The sequence below is a fragment of the Microtus pennsylvanicus genome, chromosome 2 (assembly GCF_037038515.1).
Source record: "Microtus pennsylvanicus isolate mMicPen1 chromosome 2, mMicPen1.hap1, whole genome shotgun sequence".
NCBI classification, from domain to species: domain Eukaryota; kingdom Metazoa; phylum Chordata; class Mammalia; order Rodentia; family Cricetidae; genus Microtus; species Microtus pennsylvanicus.
Window position 1 is genome coordinate 99133038 of NC_134580.1, and position 23830 is coordinate 99156867.

The 23830-nt window shown below is 41.0% G+C and overlaps 1 protein-coding gene and 1 non-coding gene across 2 annotated transcripts in view; both read right to left on the reverse strand.

Annotated features, from left to right (window-relative positions):
• Ttbk2 (tau tubulin kinase 2) overlaps positions 1-23830 on the reverse strand; it is a 131379-nt gene that overhangs the window by 99298 nt on the left and 8251 nt on the right. The window lies entirely within an intron of this gene.
• Positions 11933-12074, reverse strand: LOC142845303 (small nucleolar RNA SNORA48). The gene has a single exon (XR_012909863.1). It is a non-coding gene; the product is annotated as a small nucleolar RNA SNORA48 (small nucleolar RNA).

A 23830-nucleotide genomic window follows, 5' to 3' on the forward strand; every position in this document is an offset into this window, starting at 1 on the left:
AAGAATGACTGACTAATACAGTTTCATCTAAGACAAAAATTTATCAGGGCAGTGAATCTACTGTCTCCTAACTCCAGGCATGCTCCATAAAATAGAGGCAGGCTAAAGCCAAACTACCTAGATTGTTGGATCCGTCATTTCTCAGTGCCTCATTTTCTTCATCTACTGAAAAAAGTAGTAGGTTGTTTTCGCATTACTGCTTAGACCATTGTACCATTACATTGTATTCTACAAATTTCACATTAATAATGGTATCTAAGGATTTAAGTGTTAATAAATAACGTGTAAAATGTTTACCTCTCGCAGAATCCAACACATTCTTCCTAATAATGTTGCAGTGACATGTAATATGTCATTTTGCAAGTTTCTTAACTTACAGGAAGAGTCACAGTCCCATTCACAAACAGTATTGACAAAATAGTCTCTGTATTGCATGATCACTAATAAAAGGAACCAATTGGGTTTGCATGGTGGTCCAAAACCTGAAACCTATTATATAACTAGTACTTACCGATTCACCATGAAACATTTTTTTTTTTTTTGGTTTTTCGAGACAGGGTTTCTCTGTGGCTTTGGAGCCTGTCCTGGAACTAGCTCTTATAGACCAGGCTGGTCTCGAACTCACAGAGATCCGCCTGCCTCTGCCTCCCGAGTGCTGGGATTAAAGGCGTGCGCCACCACCGCCCGGCACCATGAAACATTTTTATCAGAAGAAAATTAATTTTTATAATATGCTTACAACCTGAATTATAGCAATTACAATGTTATGTTTCTGTTGTAAAAATTTGTAGAAAAGGGGCTGGAGAAATGGCTCAGCGGTTAAGAACATTGCCTGCTCTTCCAAAGGTCGTGAGTTCAATTCCCAGCAACCACATGGTGGCTCACAGCCATCTGTAATGGGGTCTGGTGCCCTCTTCTGGCCTGTGGGCATACACACAGACAGAACATTGTATACATAATAAATAAATAAATATAAAAAAATTTGTAGAAAATTTAGTTGATAAAAGAAAATAAAGTCAGGTGTGATGGCACATACCTTTAATCCCATCACTCAAGAGGCAGAAGCAGGTGGATCTCTGTGAGTTACAGCCAGCAAATACTACACATTGAGACCCTGTCAAAAAGCCAAACAACAAAAGAAAAACAAGAGAGAACAGAAACAAACCAATGCCATCTACTACAGAAAAAGTATAAATTACTTTCCAAGTGTGTTTTCACCTGAAAGAAATCTTGAGTACTCCTCATAAAATAAAAAACAAAAGCATTATTTCAGCTGGCACCGAAGATATTTTTTGGAAAATGTTTTCTTATATTAGCATATTTTAATTAAACAAAGCAACCAGTTTCATTATGATATTTTCAATCATATTTAATGCATTTTTCTCATATACCTACCTCCAAAGATTCCCCCTACTGAAGTCACCTCACTATATAGCTCAGGCTGGCCTTGAACTCAGTGACTCTCCTTCCTCAGTCTCCTAAGTGTTGGGATGATAGGTATGCACCACCATGCCCAGCCCGAAAGACACAACAGTAAAGTGTGGGCTCTTGTACACTGCTAAATGTAACACCAGCGTTACAGCAGATGTGCTCCTCTGTGACATCCTAATGCCTTGCTTAGGTATGTGCCCCAGAAAAACTTGTGGTCACTAGGATACGGAATTGCACACAGTCATGCCCAGCACAGGGAGAATGGATGAATTCTAGCATATCCATATGGTAAACAGTCTTACTAGTTTCCTATTGGTGCCCTAATGAAGCTCCAAAAATGACCCAAATTTGTAATCTTACAGTTCTGAATGTCAGAAATCCAGAATTCCACTGTGAAAGCAAGGCTATGGTCCCTCTGGAAGCTCTATGGGAAAATTTTTCCCTTTCCATCTTCGAGATAGTGCTTGAACTCTTTGGCTCATGATGTCAATTTCATCTTCAAAGCCAGTGATGAGGCAGCACCCTGATAACTCAATCTCTTATATTCTCAAACTCTCTCTCTCTCTCCCTCTCCAGTCCGTCCCTCCTTCTCTATTGTTTCTCTCTGACAAAATATACATCCTTTCCAATTATAAGGACCCCTTGATTACACTGGACTCATGAAGACAGTCAAGGCCAATCCTCCCTGTCAAAGGCTTTAAAGGTTTAAATTTAATCACAGGTACAAAATACCTTCTGTGACCTAAGGTAACTTATTTATAGGATTCATGGATCAGAATGTGAATTATCTCGGAGAGGGGCAATATTTTATTTGCCACAAAGTCTAAGCTAAAATATAAATTAAAAACAACACTACTATACTGAATAATATGAGTAAGTCTCATAAATGTTTGAAAACAAGGCAAAAAATTCACATGAATCCTTTAATATAAAGTTCAAGAAGAAATAAACCTAATCTATGTGATGGTCATTGGCTAATAAAGGAACTGCCTTGGCCCATTTTATTTGTTAGAACATAGGTAGGTGGAGTAAACAGAACAGAACGCTGGGAGGAAGAGGAAGTGAGCTCAGACTCCACAGCTCTCCTCTCGGGAGCAGACGCCTCAGGGAAAATGCACGCAATGAAGCTCTGACCCAGGATGGACTTAGGCTAGAATCTTCTGGGTAAGCGCACCTAGCTGTGCTACATAGAATATTAGAAATGGGCTAGTCCAGGTGCGAGAGTTAGCCTAGAAGAGGCTAAATAGAAATGGGCCAAGCAGTGATTAAAAGAATACAGTGTCCGTGTAATTATTTCGGGGCATAAGCTAGCCGAGCAGGCGGCCGGGGTGCTGGGAACGCAGTCCCACCGCTCATATTACTACATCTATGTTACACACTTCCTGTTAACTTAGGTAATATTATATCCTTCTGGAGTCTTTGATGAAATTGAAAAATAGATAGTTATAGTTTTCCTTAGTTATGATAAAAGATAAAGTATATATAAATATTGTAACTGTAATTCTTGCTTGATACCTTTTTATATGTAATTTTACTATGTTAAAGTTAAAATTTTCCTTTTTATTTAAACAGAAAAGGGGAAATGGGAAGTTCTCTGTACATGTGTTGCTTTTTATTGGTTAATGAATAAGAAACTGCCTTGGCCTGTGATAGGACAGAGTAGAGCTAGGTGGGGAAACTAAACAGAATGCTGGGAGAAAGAAGGCGAAGTCAAGAGACACCATGTAGCCACCAGAGGGGAAAGACGTGAGTTGCCAGGTGGAACCTTGCCTGTAGGCCATGAACCTCATGGTAAAATATAAAATAATAAAAATGGGTTAATTTAAGATATAAGAGTAAGCCAGAAATACGCTTAAGACATTAGCCAAACAGTACTGCAAATAACATAGTTTCTGTGTGATTATTTCAGTTCCGGGCAGCTGGAAATGAACAAGCGGCCTCTGCCAACAGATATCCACCTTCCTTTGCCTCCCAAGTGCTGGGATTAAAGGCGTGCGCCACTACCACCCAAATGAGTTCATACTCCTTGATCTGAAACTATGCTGAAGAGCCATAATCACAAAGATATTATGCACTACAAAGACATGTAGACAATGGAACAGAGACTCCAGGAATACAGCCACACAGCTATGTCCACCTAATTTTTGACAAAGGTATAAAAATTATACATTGGAAAAAAGACAGCTTGTTCAATAAATGATGCTGGCAAAACTGGATAACCCCCTGCAGAAGAATGGAATGAGACCAGTATCCTCTCTCTCTCTGCACAAAAGTTAATTAAAAGTGGATCAAAGACCTTAACTTAAAACCTGAAGCACTCAAACTCCTAGGAGAGTTCAGGATATAGATATAAGCAAGAACTTTCTGAACAAAAGTCCAACGGCACAACAAATAGCCACAAGAATTGACAAAAAGTATTACATAAAATCAAAAAAGCTTCTACCCAGCCAAAGAAATCATCAACAGGATGAAAAGTCTATGGAATAGAAGGAAATCCTTGCCAGTTCTATTTTAGACAAGGAATTACTAGCTAGACTATGTAAAGAACTGCAAAAATTAAATTTAAAAAGTGCTCAGCAATTAAAAGTGTTTGCTGCTCTTCTAGAGAACCAACACCAACATCCAGCAACCCACAGCTCCAAGGGATTCAACACCTTCTTCTGGCCTCCAGTAGGTAACCATGTAAATGTGGTTCTCTCTCTCTCTCTCTCTCTCTCTCTCTCTCTCTCTCTCTCTCTCTCTCTCTCTCTCTCACACACACACACACACACACACACACACACACACACCCCTACCTTTTTTAAAAACTGACAATACCCAGGTACAGTGGCACGTGCCTTTTATCCCAGCACTTGGGAGGCAGAAGCAAGCCTGATCTACAAAGTGAGTTTCAAGACAGGCTCCAAAGCTACACAGAGAAGCACTGTCTTGAAAAACCAATATAAATAAATAACTAGATCTCACAGAAAGACACACATATGGCTAATGTGTGTATTTTAAAGTGTTCAGCATCCTTAGACATTAGGAAAGGCAAATTAAACTCCTCTGAGATTCTATCTCACCCCAGTCAGAAAACTACCAAGCCAACAAATGACAATAGATGTCAGAGAGTTTGTGAGAACAGGGGACCTTCATTCCCTGCTGCCAGTGTGTAAATATAAACTGACTGAAATATAAACTATTGAAACCAGTGTGGAGGTTTTACAGAAATCTGAAAATAGAATTCACACACCACCCAGTTAAACTACTTCAGGGCATATACTCTACTTGCACATCCATGTTTACTGCTGCTCTATTTACAATAGTAAGGAAATGGAGTCAGCCTAGATACACATCAAGAGATGAATGAGTAATAAAACATGGTACATAGACACAATGGAATTCCATTCATTCATAAAGAAAATAAATCATTAAATTTGTAGGACAACAGATGGACCTAGGAAATATTATATCCTCTCTTACATGTGGATCCTGGCTTTTAATGTTTACATGCATGTTCACGTAGGACTGAGCGTGTGTACAGACCAGTAAACCAGAAGAGCCCATGAAGACAAAAAAACGGAAGCTTTAAGGCAGTGAGTGGGAAAGGCAACAGGACAGGTGATATGAAGGTAAAAGGAAGAATGGAGGAAGGCTGTAGAAATGGAAACGGGAGACACGGAGATGGGGAGTAAGCAAGCATATGTGTGGGGTAAATCAACTATACACAAAAATGCCATTTTAACAAAAGTATCATTTTAGAGACTTAAACAATAAAACTAAAACTGAGAATGATGATTTATGTCTGTAAACCACACTCCAGAGTCTAAGTCATAAGGCAAGAGGATTATATAGAGTGAGATCCTATCACAAAAAGTTCCCTCTCCCATCAAAAGAAAATGGGCTAATTACATAGATTTCACTCTGTTTTGAGAAGGCTAGGGAGTATCCATCCATCTGTGAATGACGTCAGAGCAAGAACTCGGTTAGGAGACTATTATTATTTATACAGACTGAAGTGATAAATTTCTATACACTAGAATAAAGCAAAATAATTCACTAATTATACAGCATGATTTTATAAGAGTCTTATGTAATTTATATAAGACTTTACTCTTTAGCAGAAAAATATCAAAAACTTATTTTTAACTAATTTTAATGTCAATGAATATAATGTTAAATGATTCATTAGGAAAAGTCTATGATGCATTTAAAGATGAGGAAACATACTTAAAGCTATATTTGGGCATATACATAATTTATTTATTTCTAGTGTGAGTGGGAACTATGACTCCTCTTTGTTTGAAATTTAAATACACCCACCTTACCACTTCTAATCCTGGCCACAACAAACTAGAAGGAACCAGATTTACCTTACTAACCAACTATAAAAGCATACAGAATATATAAAATGGAGGGTTTCAGAAATAAGACAACAGGCAGCACAACAGAGATGTGGGAGAAAAGATGAGTCAGGGAAGGAAGCTCTCCCACCCCAGATCATGCCTGGTGAGCATTCTGAGTGAGCACGGGGATGGAGAGCACAACAGCGGCAGAGCTGCACAGACAGCAAGCTCGGAAGCTCTAGAGTCCCTCCGTGAGGCTGTGGCTGAATCAGTGCAGGTTATAATGTGAGTCTAAGGACAAACCCACTGGAAAGAGGCAGGCGGAATATCTCCACATCTCACGCAGGACAATGAATGAAAACTATTTTCTTTTTCTTTTTTTGGTTTCTCTCCCCCCCTTTCTTTTTCTTTTTCTTCTTTCTTTCTTTCTTCCTTTTTTTCTTTCTTTTTTTTTTTTTGGAGACAAGGTCTCTCTGTGTAACTTTGGCGCCTGTCCTGGAACTCACTCTGTAGACCAGGCTGGCTTCAAACTCACAAAGATCTACCTGCCTCTGCCTTCCGAGTGCTGGGATTAAAGGCGTGTGCCACCAACGCCTAGAGATGAAATTATTTTCAAACAACTGCATCCCAAAGGCCAGCTGGACTGTGACTGAAAAAGCATGGGTTAAAATTGGACTCTCTGAACATGGCGAACAATGAGGGCTGATGAGAAGCCAAGGACAATGGCACGGGGTTTTGATCCTACACAATGTGCTGGCTTTGTGGGAGCCTAGGCAGTTTGGATGTTCACCTTCCTAGATATGGACAGAGGGGGGAGGACCTAGGACTTACCACAGGGCAGAGAACCCTGACTGCTCTTTGGACTGGAGACGGAGGGGGAGAGGAGTGGGAGGAGGGGGAGAAGGGTGGGAGGAGGGGGAGGGAAATGGGAGGCTGGGAGGAGGTGGAAACTTGGGTTTTTTTTCTTTCTTTTCTCAATGAAAAAATAAATAAATAAAAAGAAAAAAATTTTGGAGCAGAAGACAGAATATAGCAACATAAAATCACAATGTCTGGTATTCACTCAAAAACTGCCAGGGATATAAACAAAAAGAAATACCAACCAAACTGAACAAGTACACATAAAATTGGTGGATAACAATTTTAAAACAGCTATTATAGATACATTGACTGTTTTACAAAATAAAGAAAAGCACAGGTATAAAAGACATGTAAATGGATGTATGAATGAATGAATGAATGTCTAGGGATAAAAGGTATATATCTGATATAATAAGCGTATCAGAAAGGCACCATCCTCATGCTCCCAAGCCTAGCTCTGGTCTACAGTTTCTGTACTAGCCCAGCATAGCAGGCGGAAGAAGGGAAGCTCACATGTTGTGGTCATACTAAAAAAAAAAAAAAAAAAAAAAAAAAAAAAAAAGCCAGGACAGTATGCCTCCCCCCAAATCCACTAATCTATAAAATGTTCTCCAATGAGAATCATCTAGATGAACCCCAGAACACAAAATTAAAAAAAAAACAATCATAGACTTGAAAGTAAAGTAGAGCACGGAACAACTCATGCACAGAATATGAGATAGAGGAGAGACAGAGACTCTGAGACTGACCCACAATGAAAGGAACATAAGGAACTTTGAGACACCATGAAAAGATCAGATCTTCAAATTAGAGGCATAGAAAGAGAAGAACCTGTGTAGATGGCACAGACAACATCATCAACAGGATCACAGAAGAAAACAAGTTAAGGGAAGACATCTCCATGCAGATACAAGGAGCAGGACCAGAAAATAAACTCCCCACAGCATATTATAATTAAACACTAACTATGCAGAACAAAGAGAAGGCACTGAAATCTACAAAAAATAAAATAAAATGAAATAACACAAGTCATATATAAAGGGAAACTCACCAGAATAACAGTTGAATTCTCAATGGAAACTTTAAAAGCCAGTTGATTCTGGAGCAATGTACTTGAAGTTCTATAAAACAATAGGTGCCAACCTCAGCTACTATACACAGCAAAACTATCTGCTATTGTTGGAGGAGAAAGAAAAACTCTTCATGGTATCAACAGGCTACAATCATTCATGTCCACCAAATCAGTCCTACAGAGACTCCCAGAAGCAATACCTCAGACTGAGAAGAAAAGCAAGCATAGCCAAGACTGTAGAAAGGAAACAAATAAAGCTATAGTCACTGGAACACAAATAGGACTAAGACCACAAATAGAAAAAAAAAACCATAAATGCCCCTCGACCGAAGAATGGATAACAAAAACATGGTACATTTACACAATGGAATACTACACAGCAGATAAAAATAATGACATCTTGAATTTTGCAGGAAAATGGATGGAGTTAGGAAACATTATTTTGAGTGAGGTAACCCAGACACAGAAGACAATTACCACATGTACTCACTCATAGGTGGTTTTTAAACATAAAGCAAAGAAAACAAGCCTACAAGCCACAATCCCAGAGAATTTAGACGACAATGAGGACCCTAAGAGAGATTTACATAGATCTAATCTACATGGGAAGTAGAAAAAGACAAGATCTCCTGAGTAAATTGGGAGCATGGGGAACTTGGGGAAGGGTTGAAGTGGGGAGGGGAGAGGCAAGGAGGGGAGCAGAGAAAACTGTGGAGCTCAATAAAAGTCAATAAAAAAAGAAAACACACAAAAAAGAAAAAAATAACAATGCTGGGCAGTGGTGGTGCACGCCTTTAATCCCAGCACTCAGGAGGCAGAGGCAGGCTGATCTCTGTGAGTTTGAGGCCAGTCTGGTCTTCAGAGTGAGTTCCAGGACAGGCCCCAAAGCCACAGAGAAACCCTCTCTCGAAAAGTCAATAAATAAATATTAAAAAAGAAAAAACAACAAACCAACAGCACACAGATTTCATAATTCATTAGTGGCCTCAATTCCCCTGCCTGGTCAAAAGACACAGGTTAATATGTATTAAGAAACAAAATCCATCTTTGTGTTGTCAACAAGAAACTCATCCTACTTTAAAAGACAGGTACCACCTTAAAAAGAAAGGATGGAGTCTTGATGGTGGTGATGCACACCTTTAATCCCAGCACTCAGGAGGCAGAGGCAGGGGGATCTGTATGAGTTTGAGGTCAGCCTGGTCTACAAGAGCTAGCTCCAGGACAGTTAGGGCTGTTACATAGAGAAACCCTGTCTCAAAAAATCAGAGAGAGAGAGTGTAGTAATAAGGGCAGCGGGGCTGCGTCCCCAGCACCCCGGCTGCCTGGCTAGCTTATGCCCGAAATAACAACACACAAACTGTATTCATTTAATCACTGCTTGGCCCATTTCTATCTAGCCTCTTCTAGGCTAATTCTCACATATTAATTTAGCCCATTTCTAATCATCTGTGTAGCGCCCCTAGGTGCGCTTACCGGGAAGATTCTAGCCTATGTCCATCCTGGGTCGTGCGTCTGCCTGGGAGCTGGGAGCATGGCGTCTCTCTGAGGCGTCTGCTCCAGAGAGGAGAGCTGTGGAGTCTGAGCTCACTTCCTCTTCCTCCCAGCATTCTGTTCTGTTTACTCATCCCACCTATCTTCTAATCAATGAGGGCCAAGCAGTTTCTTTTTATTTAACCAATGACCTTCCTCCATCAAGAGAGAGAGAGAGAGAGAGAGAGAGAGAGAGAGAGGGGATAGAAAACACATTCCAATGGGAGCAAGAACCAAGCAAGCGTCATAACTAAAACTAATCAGAAGAAATAAAGGACACTTCATTCTAATCAAAGAAACCAAGAAAAGATCACACCCCAAACATATATGTATCAAAATCTACCGCACTCAATTCCAATGAAAGCATACTACTGGACTTCAAGACACAGACTCCAAATAAAATGATAACAGGCGATTGCAATGCCTCACTTTCTCCAAAAGACAGATCAAATGAAAAATAGAGAAGCATCAGAACTGAATGACATCACACACCAAATGTACCTAACAAATTTATAGAATATCCCACCCCAAACCCAAAGAATGTATATTCTATTCAGCAGCCCATGAAAGTATCTCTAAAATAGACCAGTAGTGGGACACAAAACAAATCTTAACTCAGAAAACGGAAAGGACTCCATATCATGACTATAATGTAATAAAGCTCAAATCAACAATAAACAAACACAGAAACTCATGGAAATTAAACAATACAATACCAAATGATGAATGAGTCAAAGAAGAAATCAAGAAACCAATCAAATTTCTAGAATTAACTGAAAATGAAACCATACCAAAGAAATACCCCTCTGGGACACACTAAAAACAGTTCTAAGAAGGAAATTTAGAACTCTAATCTCTTACAATAGAAAGAAATACCCCTCTGGGACACACTAAAAACAGTTCTAAGAAGGAAATTTGGAGCTCTAATCTCTTACAATAGAAAGAAAGACAATGCAAATAAACAACTTAATGACGCAACTCACGAATTTGCCAAAACAAGAACAAACCAAACCCAAATCCAGTAGATGGCAAGAAACAACCAAAATTAAAGACAAAAATTAATGAAACAGAAACAAAAAAAAACAATATCAAGAATCAAGAAATATCACACGCCTTTAATCCCAGCATTCGGAAGGCAGAGGCAGGTGGATCTCTGTGAGTTTGAGGCCAGTCTGGTCTACAAGGCTAGTTCCAGGACAGGTCTCAAAGCTACAGAGAAACCCTGTCTAAACCCCTTTTTAGAATCAACAAACAAATCTCAGTTAGTTACTATAGTTGGTTACTATAGTTGGTTTTAATGTCAACTTGTCAGGCATTAGAAACATCTGTGTATGGAGTCTCACCTGACGAATAGTGAGCTTTAAGGGAAATGAATGTAGAAGTGGGGGCAAATGAAAAACATAGAGGAAAAAAATCAAATGAACAAAGCCTTAGTATGCTGGGGGTAACACTGAAGGGCTAACAATCTAATCATAACCCAGGAAAAACACTGAAGATCATTTATCCTTTATTTATTTCTGCAATTCCGTCTATTCCGTTTTCAGTTACTGGAAACTTAAGTTTCTTTCTCTTTCTCTCACTCTCTCTCACACACACTCTTGCTGTAGAATAATCCTCTTGTACACTGTAAAGATTGTCACTCGAATTGATTTAATAAAACACTGATTGTTCAGTAGCCAGGCAGGAAGAATAGGTGGGGTGACCAAGCTAGGAATAATGGGAAGGAGAAGATCAGAGTCAGGAGTTGCCAGCAGACAGAGAGAAGATGAGAATGCTGTACTGTAAAAAGGTACCAAGCCAAGTGGTTAATTTAGGTGTAAGAGTTAGCTGGTAACAAGCCTGAGCTATCACTCAAGCATTTATTACTTATAGTAAGCCCCTGAGTCAATTATTTGGGAAGTGGCTGCTAGGTATTTGGGAACAGGTGGGCAGGAAAGAAACTTCAACTACATTTTTTGTTTTTGACAGTTTCTTTGTGTTGCCCTGGAACTCACTCTGTAGACCAGGCTGTCCTCAAACTCACAGAGATGGCCTGCCCTTGCCTCCTGAGTACTGGTATTAAAGGCATGCTCCAGGGGCTGGAGAGATGGCTCAGTGGTTAAGAGCACCGGCTGCTCTTCCAGAGGTTCTGAATTCAATTCCCAGCAACCACATGGTGGCTCACAACCATCTGTAATGAGATCTGGCACCCTCTGGCGTGTGGACATACATGGAGGTAGAATGTTGTATACATAATAAATAAATAAATCTTTAAAAAAAAAAGGCATGCTCCACCACCACCAGCAATTTCTTTCCATTTTTTAATCATTAATTTTACCTCAATTGGGTCCAAAGAAATGGGGAGAGAGGATGAGAAGCAGAAGCAAATGTCTGAAAAAATTTCCAAATTTGATAAGAACTAACTATACCACTCATCACCTATTTTTTTGTTTGTTTGTTTTTTATTTTTTCATTTTATTTATTTATTTTTTTGTGACAGGGCTTCTCTGTAGCTTTGGAGCCTATCCTAAAACTAGCTCTTATAGACCAGGCTGGTATCGAACTCAGACATCTGCCTGCCTCTGCCTCTCGAGAACTGGTATTAAAGGCGTGTACTACCACCACCCGGCTTACATCACCTTTATTTTGTTTTTTGTTTTTTGAGACAGGGTTTCTTTTTTTTTCTTCCCCCCTTTTTATTTATTTATTCATTCATTCATTCATGCATTCATTCTTATGTGCCCTAGGCATGAAACAGCTTTGGCCACAAAGACAGGCATCAAGCTAGGATGAACAAAGGACTCCATCTGCTCTGTCCCTGGCTGATATAAGACAACATCACCACCAAGGTGTCTCTTTGCCCATTGCCAGGGACTCTGAGACAGGGTTTCTCCGTGTAGCTCTAGCTATTCTGGAACTAGTTCTGTAGACCATGCTGGCCTCAAACTCACAAAGATCCACCTGCCTCTCCTCCTGAGTGCTGGGATTAAAGTTGGGAGCCACCACTGACGGGATCACATCACCTATTATTACAGTATAAGACCCCACACCTTCCAGTTAGTCATGATATGTTGTAGTGAGAGATTCCACAGAGCCACTGCATCTGGCTTGAATTCTGGAGTGATAACACCTAGGCTTTTAACTACCCTTTGTTTAAAGTCAGTGATTCTTAGCTGAGTTCTTCTGAAGGAATTTCAGAGCCTTTGCAAAACTTAGTCTTAAAGAGACAAACCAGGAGTTCTCATGGCTGAGAACTGCTTAGGCAGTTTCTTCAAACAGTTCCCAATAAGAGGTTTTGGTACTCAGAAATTGGTTTGCTAAAGGTTTTTATTTTGTTGTGTGTGTGTGTGTGTGTGTGTGTGTGTGTGTGTGTGTGTGTGTGTGTGTAATAATAAAAGAGGCTTTTGCAAAACCATAGCTTTCAGTCCATCAGAGGCTTAACCTCTTTGGTACAGTGTGTCTAAAATTCATCTTGCAATGAACCTTTGCCTTCAATAGACCCCTGCAAAACAGAACACTGAAAATATGTTACAAAAGTTGAAGATTGCTTTGTGTGCATTGTGTGTTCAGGTGCACGTGTGTGCTCAAACATACTGAAGCCAGAGAACAAACTTGTGTGTCTCATCAGATGTTATCCACTTTATTTTATATATTTTGTCATGTGAGCCAGGCAACCTGAAGTCAATCCCTAGGACCCACAAAAGATAGGACAGTCAACTCCACAAAGTTGTCTTCTGACATTCATACTCTGTTGCATGAGCACCCCACACATAAAACAACTAAAAAAATAATAATTTCTAAATTGCTATGTAAAATGGAGCCCATTAGAGGGGAAAAAGAGGGATCAAGGAAGAGGGGCATAGGAGATAATAGAACACACATGATATGAAAGTAGAAGAGGAAACAGTGGAGGTGGAAGGGTGTAAATGTTCTGAAGTCACTGAAAAGATATTTTTTTCTAAAGCTGTTTCAAGATGTGCTGGCTAATTTTGTCTATTTGGTTGGATTAAGAAGCACCTAGGCAGTTAGCAGAGCACAACCGAGTGTGACTGTGACGGCATTTCCCAGCAGGATGGCGGGGGAATGTAGAGAACATTAACCCACTGGGGAGAACGTGGATGAAATAAAAGGGGAACCAAGAGCAAGTTCTCCAAAGTACAGGCATTATCTCTCTACTTCCTGGCCACCAGGATGTGAGCTCAGCACTATCAAATCTCTCTGCCATAATAACCATGGGGCAAAACAAGTCATTACTCCCTTAAGTTGTTTCTGTCAATTATTCTGCCACAACAATGAAATGTGTAGCGCTGAGAGCTGATAGCAGGGTTGTTCTTACTGACCGTACAGTTTTGAATCCTTTGGAACTGTTCTGTGGGGGAATCTGGAAAACCAGGCTAGAGAAGGCCAATAATGAATGCTTTAAGTAGAGCTTGATAGGTGGTTTTGATAGGTCACACCAGCATTCTAACAGGAATGGAGACAAAATAGACTATGGCAAAGGTTCTCAACCTGTGGGTCACGACTGTTATGATTTTAGCCAACCAACATGGCTGGCACTTCTGGGTTAAAGGGCCAGGCATGCACAGACAAGCCCTCAGGCAAAAATACTTAGCCACCCTGGGGACCTTAAAAGGCCCTACATGACCCAGTGCAGCGTGGTTGTATCACCTATGTATGACGAGGCTATGTAAGCCTTTGTGCGCATTTGTGAGCTCCATCATCCCCTTGTGTGCATGAGCTAGGCAGCCTTTAAAAGCTGGACATGCCATCTTCAGCCCTGTCTTTCTGCACACTGACTTCACCAGGCCTGTACAAGTCTCCTCTAAAAAACTCCAAAGCAGGTTTGTTGTGGAAGGGGGAGGGGTGGGCGGGGCTTGTCTCTTAAAGGGACAGGACAGACCATTACTAGAATCCCTTCAGGTCACACATATCAGATTTTTTTGTTTGTTTTTTCAAGACAGGGTTTTTCTGTGTAGCCCTGGCTGTCCTGAACTTGCTCTGTAGACCAGGCTGGCCTTGAACTCAAAGATCCATTTGCCTCAGCCTCTTGAGTGCTGGGATTAAAGGCTTGTGCCACCACTGCCCAGCACATATCAGACACTTACTTACATTATGATTCACAACGGTACCAAAATTGCACTATGAAGTAGCAATGAAATGTGTCTTAGGGTTTCTATTGCTGCGACAAAACAAACACCATGACCAAAAAACAAGTTGGGAAGGAAAGGGTTTATTTGGCTTACACTTCAGCATTGCTGTTCATCACCGAAGGAAGTCATTGCAAGAACTCAACAGGGCAGGATCTTGGAGGCCATAGAGGGGGTGGTGCTTACTGAGTTGCTTACATTTTCAGATGTTCTGTCTATTATCACCATGATGGGGAGCATGACGGCATGAAGACACACACGGTGCTGGTAGCTGACAGCCTTACATCTTGCAGACAACACGAAGTTGACTGATACACTGGGCAGTGTCCTGAGCATAGGAAATCTCAAAGCTTACCCCAACAGTGACACACTTCCTCCAACAAGGCCATAACCACTCTAACAAAGCCACACCTCCTAATAGTGTCACTCCCATTGAGATTAAGGAGGTCAATTACATTCAAACTATCACAGTCCATTCCCTGGCCCCCATATGCTTGTAGCCATATCATAATGCAAAATGCATAGAGTCCAACTTCAAAAGTCCCCATAGTCTTATCACATTCTCAACAATGTTTAAAAGTACAAAGTTCAGACTGAAGAGATGGGTCAGTGGTTAAGAGCACTGGCTGCTCTTCCAGAGGACCCAGGTTCAATTTCCAGCGCCCACACAGCAGCTCACAATTGTCTGTAACTCCAGTTCCAGGAAATCTGACACCTTCACACCAATGCACATAAAGTTAAATAAATTTTTAAAAAGTCCAAAGTTCAAAGTCTCTTCTGAGATCCATAAAATCTCTTAACTGTAATTCCCTATAAAATCAAAATTGAAAAAAAAAGCAGATCACATACTTCCAACAAGTAATGTAACAGGACAGATATACATTGCCATCCCAAAACTTAGGGAAGGAGCCATAGTGAGGAAATACTGGACCAAAAAGATCAAAAACCAGCTGGGCAAACTCCAAACTCTACATCTTCATGTCTGATGTCAAAGCATTCTTCAGATCTCACACTCTGTTCAGCTTTGTTGACTGCAATACACTTCTTTCTCTTGGGCTGGTTCTATTCCGTTAGCAGCTCTCCTCGGCAGCTATCCCACAACTCTGGCATCTCTAACATCTTGGATTCTCCAAGGCAACCCAGGCTTCAACTTCACAGCTTCATGCAATGACTTCTCTACTAGGCCTCCATTCAGGGACACCTCTAACACATGCCTGGTTTCAGTGGCTTTTTTCAGGCGTGGAGGCAAATTCTATAACCCATTTCTTCAATCCTTACTCTAATGTGGCTGAAGCTACCAAGTTCTGCTGCTTGCTGGGGCTGGAACATGGCCCTTTTATTCAATTATATCATCACCAGCTTTCTGTCCTTAACCACCTAAACTTGGCTGATCTTGAACTTGTTCTGTAGACCAGGTTGGCCTCAAAGTCAAAAGATCTGCCAGTCTCTGCCTTTCCAGTGCTGGGATTAAAGGTGTGCCCCACCTTTAATTTAGTTTAGTTCCTTTTCATAAATTGGAAGCTTAGCTGAGTGAGATCGTGCCCTGGGGTCATTATTCCCTTTATTCTGTTTCTTAATCTGTATCTCTTTGAACACAAAATTTAGCTCTATTCCATTTCCTGGTGCTCTTTTTCTCCTCAAATTTTTATATTGTGATTTACTTTGATCAGCTTGCTCCTTTTCATTTTAAATCTTCATTAGAGTTACCACTAAAAACCACACAACAGTCTGCAGTTACAAAGAAAGAATAAACCACTTAATTATGAAAGGTAATATTTTTTTAATTTATTTATTTATTAAAGATTTCTATCTCTTCCCCGCCACCGCCTCCCATTTCCCTCCCCATGAAAGGTAATCTTATAAGGAATTTTAAGGGAGTCACAAACGTAAACTTTTATGTACATAAAAAGACAGTCAGCTAAACTTTTAGTACTGTACAGGGTGCACAGCCATTCATCAATAACAAAAAGTTGAGGTCAGGAATTAGTGCAAGAAATTAATCATCACCTTGATTATTAACCAGACCTAGCAAGGGGAGCTAGAAACAATCAGGGCGTTCTATATTCTTGACCCTAGCCTAACGAGTCAGACAGCTCAACTATGAGTCCTTGTGGACTTTAGCTTGTTTTCTGGGGTTATTTATCTTAGCAAGGCTTCTGGTCTAACTTGAAGTTACTTTAAAGCTTTGTTTTAGCTAATGGCGCATGAGAGATTAGAGCAGCCTGGCCCCTCGACTCAGAAGCTTTCATTAACCTGAGCTGCTCCTAAGGTGGAACTCATAGACTTTAGATGTATCCTTATTTTTAATTTTATTCATCAAAACTCTGTATAGGCTACCATTATTATCATCAAATTAGACAGTACAGCTTCAGGAAGGGCCATCTTCTTGACAATCCACAAGTAAAAATGCTCAGGAGAACGGGATGTTTCCGAGATAAACACACCATATTACAGGCAGTGGAGATCTCCCCACATCCACTGACACCATGCTAGATACCAGAGAAATAGAGCTGCAGCGAACATGTTAAGGAACAGCAAAAGCAAAAGACGTTCAGGGGTCTGCAGTCCAGTGGCCTTGCCAAAAGGAGACTGGCCCATCAGAGAATTTCCTTCTGGTGGGCTGACACCTGGAACTTCAATTGATACTCGCTGCTCCTCTGGCATGGCCAATGGCACCACAGTTGATCAAATCACACTCAGCACCACGGTCTTCTGTGCTCCTACTGGTATGGCCCATTAAGCAGCACTTAAAACATTCAAATGCTTTTTAATCCATAGTTCCAAAGTCCATATTACTCCAAACGAAGTCAGGCTTATCCCACAGCAATACCCCAGTCCCTGATACCAACCCTCTGTCTTAGTCAAGGTTTTTATTGCTGTGAAGAGACACTATGACTACGGCAACTCTTAAAAAGAAAACATTTAATAGGGAGGGCTTGCTTACAGTTTTAGAGGTTCAGTTCATTACCATGACAAGGAGCATGGTGTCATGCAGGCAAATGTGGTGCTGGTAGCTGACAGTCCTACATCTTTCAGACAACACGAGTAGACTGACACACTGGGCAGTGTCCTGTGACTTTAACAAAGCCACACCTCCCAGTAGTGCCACGCCCTATGAGATTATGGAGGCCAATTATAGTCAAACTACCACAGGTAATTTTATGTTTGGGGGTGGGTCACTACAATAGGAGGAACTGCACTAAAGGGTCGCAGCATTAGGAAGGTTGAGAATCACAAGAGTATGGTCATGAGGCTTCAGACAGGAACAGAACCATACTGCTGAGGCTCTGCATGTAGAGTGTTATGTGGTCTGAATCAGTGTTGGAAACGAAATCTTGACTCAGTAGTCAAGTATCTTGACTCAGCAGTGTGCCTGATGTTGACTAACAGACACTCCTGTTATAGACCAAGCAGAAATGGAAGGAGAAACTCCAGTCTTTTGGAGATGTGTTGTGGATGCCAATCTCAAGTGTTCTCAACTTGGTTATTATATATATATATATATATATATATATATATATATATATATATATATATATGAGGGAAGAATTTCTACCGTGCTGATAGATTACTGTGCCCTAAGGGCTGGGGACCAAAAGAGCTAGCAAAATCTGAAAATTTTTCAGTCTGTCTAAAGATGATGCCTTTAAACAAAAAGAAGCCCAGGACCAAAGTCCCCAAGATTCAGTGTCTAGTTATTCCATGTGTCCTGCAAAACAATTGCCAATGTACTGCTCTAAAAAAACAACACACCAAGAAAAATAAAGAGGAGGCTGTAGAATATGCTAAACTTTTGGTCAGGAGAGTAAAAGAAGTCAGAGAAATATGCCAGAAACAGTCTGCCAGGAGATGTACGCTGTCCTCACTGGAGGTTTCTACTTATGAGTTCAGCAAAATTCAAGATTATTTAAGAATAACTAGTATAAATAAGCAATCAGACCTTAGGGGTGGAAGAATTTCAGAGCATATGTCATCCATTGCGGGCTGAATTTGTGTAAGTTTTTTTAAAATATTTATTTCTTCATTATGTATACAATATTCTGTCTACATGTACGCCTGCAGGCCAGAAGAGGGCACCAGACCTCATTACAGATGGTTGTGAGCCACCATGTGGTTGCTGGGAATTGAACTCAGGACTTTTGGAAAAGCAGGCAACACTCTTAACCACTGAGCCATCTCTCCAGCCCCTTGTGTAAGTTTTAATTCTGAACAACCTTGTTTTGAGAAGATAGCTCCCGAGTGCCTTGCTAGTGCAAGGTTAGTTTGACAAGTGCTTCCTTACATGCAGCTATACAGGCCACTTAAGAGACCACTGTCTATGCAGACATACCTATCACTGGAAGCAGCAACAGACCTTGTACTGTTCATCATATGATATATATTTCACAGACTAAAGGGGCTACAAAGTGACGGAGGCTTTCACTCCAACTTAAAGCAAGGTCAGTCTTCCTGCAGACAGCCCCTAAAGAGCAATGTATAAAACCATGAGAATGAAGCCAAAGATGCAATGGAGACCTGGAAAGTTGGATGTGTCAGGAACTTGGAATGTGCAAAGCAAAAAGACACAAGCTGCTACCAAGTAAAAGTAACCAAAGAAAAAGGCTATGTGAGCTGCAACCAGTAAGGTCTTAGAGGCAATGCTCATCTGGAGAACACATCACAAGTTCAGGCATGGAACTATGGGATTGGTTTCCCCTTTGAGGTTTCTGTCTTGCTTTGGTCCTAACCCCACCTTGCTACTTTTCTATTTCTTCCTTTGGGAATGAAATTGCTTACTCTGTACCATACTTCCTAAGTATATAATTTTCCTTCTGATTTTACAAGGAATCACAACTAAGTTTGCTTCCATCTCAACTATTTTAATCCCGGATTTTTGAACAATGTCAGAACTGTAAAGCCTGTGAGAACTCTGGAGGTGAACTGTATAATTGTAATTTCAGGAGGACATAAGTCTTATGGAGACCAGGGATGGAATTTCAAGGTTTTTTATTTTAATCTCTCTCTGTGTAGTGAGTTGTGTGTGTGCGTATCTATAGGCTCACATGTCACAGCATACATGTGAAGGGTTGTTTTTTGCTGTTTTCCTGAATATATCATATGTTAGCTTCCCAGGTTTCTCATCTCCACCTACCACCTCAGTACTGGTACAGAGAAGCACTTCCACATCTGGCTTCACAAGGCTTTTGGGGATTTGAATTCAGCTTCTCAGACTTGTGTGACAAGCACTTTTACCCACTGAGCTATCTTCCCAGTCCAAATGTGTGGCTTAAAGAGATGTGTTTGGGTGTCAAGTTAACAAGAGGTGACTTGTAAGGGTTAATCTTGATTGTCAACTTGATGGTTAGTAAAGTGCACCTGAGTATATCCATGAGGGCACGAGCATGGGTATTTTCTGTGCTTCCTCAGTGCAGTGAACTCAGCTGACCTGTTCCACCATGCCCTCCATGCCACAGTGGATAAAAACCTCAAAACTGTCAAACAAAATGTTTACTTCTTTATTTTTCTCCTGTTTATTGCAGATACACTGTAGGGATAAGTCCCGCCCCTTAGGGGGCGTGTTCGCCTCGGGCTAATGTCTGCCTATAAATTTGGCGAGCGTGCTCAGAGCTTCCTCTTCTACTCTCCTGGTCTCCGCGGGAACGGTGGTTCTGTAAGTCTATTTCTACATTAAAACTATATATATTTTTACAAACTGCCTGCATTCGTTTACGTCGCTACATTTTGGCGTCCAACGTCGGGCTATTTTGCCCTCGACTCAAGCGGGTAGCCCGCTAGCTAACACAGCACCCTCCTGGGTGCTGTTTTTCAGTTCGTGACTCCGGCCCCAGTGCCGAGTCCGAGACATACTCGGCCACACAGGCCCATTCTGCCTGCCTTGGCTAAGTTTGCAGCGGAACCCCACTGCCTGAATTAGCAGAAGCTCAAGTACCTGCGGTTTTGCAACAAAAGCTGCCACAGCGGCAGATTTGGTCTGACACAAAGTGACTTGGCAGGGCAGTGGTGGCGCACGCTTTTGATACCAGCACTTGGGAGGCAAGGGCAGGCGGATCTCTGTGAGTTTGAGGCCGGCCAGGCAGGTAGCACACGCCTTTGATCCCAGCGCTTGAGAGGCAGAGGCAGACAGATCTCTGTGAGTTTGAGGCCTGCCAGGCAGTGGTAGCACACGCCTTTAATCCCAGCACTTGGGAAGCAGAGGCAGACGGATCTCTGTGAGTTTGAGGCCTGCCAGGCCGTGGTAGTGCACGCCTTTAATCCCAGCACTTGGGAGGCAGAGACAGGCGGATCTCTGTGAGTTCGAGGCCAGCCTGGTCTACAAGAGCTAGTTCTAGGACAGGCTCCAAAAACACAGAGACCAACAACTGGCAGGAACCGATCATTGCAGGTAAAAAATTTTTTTTTCTTTTATAAATAAAATGTCTGAACACATTACTGTTCAAGAATTTAACAGTTTTTTTAATTGTACCATGTGGGAGATTTTACAAGAGGTGTCTATCACGCCACCTCTATGGATCCTTCTGGGATTCGTAGTTTTCATTGGCACCAAATGGTTTGATAATAGAAATATGATAAAGTCTTTACGAGATGAATCCAGGATTCTTAAGGCAGAAATAGAACGCTTAAAAACAATTGAGAATGATAACAATCTTCTCAAGAATCGGTTTGAAGTTCTCCAGACTGATAACAATCTTCTCAAGAATCAGTTTGAAGTTCTCCAGACTGATAACAATCTTCTCAAAAATCAGTTTGAAGTTCTCCAGACTGATAACAATCTTCTCAAGAATCAGTTTGGAGTTCTCCAGACTGATAACAATCTTCTCGAGAATCGGTTTGAAGTTCTCCAGGCTGATAACAATCTTCTCAAGAATCAGTTTGAGGCTCTCCAGGCTGATGTTAAGGAGAAATTCATTACTATGGAAGAGGGAACAGCTGATCTGGATCGTAAGGTTCAGTCCCTCTCTGTAGGAACTGAAACATTAGTGGCTGATATTAAGGAGAAATTCATTACTATGGAAGAGGGAACAGCTGATTTGGACAATAAGATTCAGTCCCTTTCTGTAGGAAATGAAACATTAACTGAGAGAATCAAAACTGCTGAATGTGACAATCGGATTTTGTCTAAAGCTTATGACAAATTGATGGAAAGAGTGTCAATACAAGAAGGCACAGTTTATGCCATAAAAATTATGTCCAAAGATAAGATGTTATCTCTAACGGACAAACTTCATACTTTAGAATCCTCAATGAAGGCTTTGGAACATAATTCTGGACAGGAGATTCAGACATTGCAGAAGGCAATAGTGAATAGAATTGAAAAGATTGAGGAATTTCTGAATTCTGATGAAGAAGAGCAAAGGGTAGAAGGGCAAATTTTAACTACATCTGTGGGTAAATCTCTCCGGGACAATTTCCACAAAGCTCTACCGACAGCTCTACCTGCCTTTCCAGTAATAACAACAGAGAAGGTGGTTGGTTCCAGAAACCCTAGGGTCATCAAGGAGGATACATGGGAGCCTGTCCGTATGAATGACCTCAAGGAAATTAAACAGGCTGTCATGACTTTTGGGATGCAAGCCTCTTTTGTTAAAGAGATGCTAAGATCTTGGGCCACGACAAACAGAGCAACCCCCTTGGACTGGCTCCAGCTGAGCTCTGCAGTACTTGAGAGTGGACCGCAATTGAAATGGCAATGCTTATTCAGGCAAGAGGCTAGACTCTTAGAACAGCAGGAAAAAGCAAAGGGAATTGACATTTCCCTAGATAAATTTCTAGGTGAAGGGCTCTTTTCCGACCCTCAGGAACAAGCTAATTTGGATGAAAACACACTCTCCATGTGTACTACAGCAGCCTTAAGGGCTTGGGACAGGGTACAAGACCCAGGACAGAGAATAGAATCATTTGTCAGAGTTAAACAGGGTCAGAGAGAACCCTTTAGTGACTTTTTACAAAGATTAACTAAGGCTGTACAAATAGGGATATCTGACCCAGAAGCAAGACGTATAATGATTGAGTCTTTGGCTTATGAAAATGCAAATGTGGAATGCAAAAGGATTTTGGGGCCTTTAAAGCTCAGATCAGCGCCTTTGGAAGAATGGGTCTTGCATACACTCAATGTTGATACATTTGATTATGGCACTGAAGCATGGGTAGAAGAAGCAATTTCCAATGGTAAAAGGAGACACCAGAATACCAAATGTTTTAATTGTGGCAAAATGGGTCATATGAAAAGGAATTGTAGACAACGGATTTTCAGAAATAATAATAATAATAATGCATCTTTCAGAAATAATAATAATAATGCATCTTCTAGAAATAACAGAAATAGGAGGACTCGGCCTTCAGGTTTATGTAGAAGATGTGGAAAAGGCAGACATTGGACGAATGAATGCAGGTCTACAAGAGATAGACAAGGCAACCTGATACAGTCGGGAAACGTGAGAGGGGGGGCCTCACAGGCCCCCATGGCAAACATGGTTCAGTCATATCCAGTTTCTGCAGAGAACGTGCCTCATCAGGACAATTAGGAAGCCCCATGCCTACTGTTACAAGCAATAATGATCAGAAAGATAAGTTACGTGTGTTTTGGCAAACTTCTATAAATGATCAAAGACCTAAACTGAGAGTGTGTGTAAATGGCATTTTTATTACTGGCCTGCTGGACACAGGTGCTGATGTAAGTATCATTACCCCAGAATCTTGGCATCCGTATTGGCCTCTTCAGAATGTAAATGTTCAGCTCCTGGGAATTGGAACCCTATCTCGAGTAAGGCAGAGCACGAGATGGGTTGAATGTATAGGGCCAGAGGGACAAATAGGAAAATTAAAGCCATATGTAGCCAATATCGCAATGAATTTATGGGGTCGTGACCTATTACAACAATGGAATACCGAAATTAACATTCCTGCTACTTCTAGAGCCTATAGTTCTGAGAATAATATTAAAAGATATTACAAACGGAGAAAACCGGCCATTCGGGCTGTACAAGAACAAGCAATTAATGTCCCTTCAGAGATACCAACAGCCTTGCCTCTAAAATGGTTGACTGAGAAACCAATATGGACAAAGCAATGGCCTTTAGCTGAGGAAAAGTTACAGGCTTTAGAACAGCTGGTACAAGAGCAACTAGATGCTGGACATATAGAAGAATCTACCAGCCCTTGGAATTCTCCTGTATTTGTGGTTAAGAAAAAATCAGGTAAATGGAGAATGGTGACAGATCTCAGGGCCATCAACAAGGTTATTCAACCTATGGGCCCTCTGCAATCTGGAATTCCTTTGCCCTCTTTATTACCAAAAGGATGGCCTCTCATAGTTATTGATTTAAAGGATTGTTTTTTCACTATACCTTTGCAAAAAGAAGATAGAGAAAACTTTGCCTTCACAGTGCCTACTTATAACAATTCTCAACCTTCGAGGAGGTACCACTGGACCGTTCTCCCCCAGGGTATGTTAAATAGCCCCTCCCTGTGCCAATATTTTGTGAACC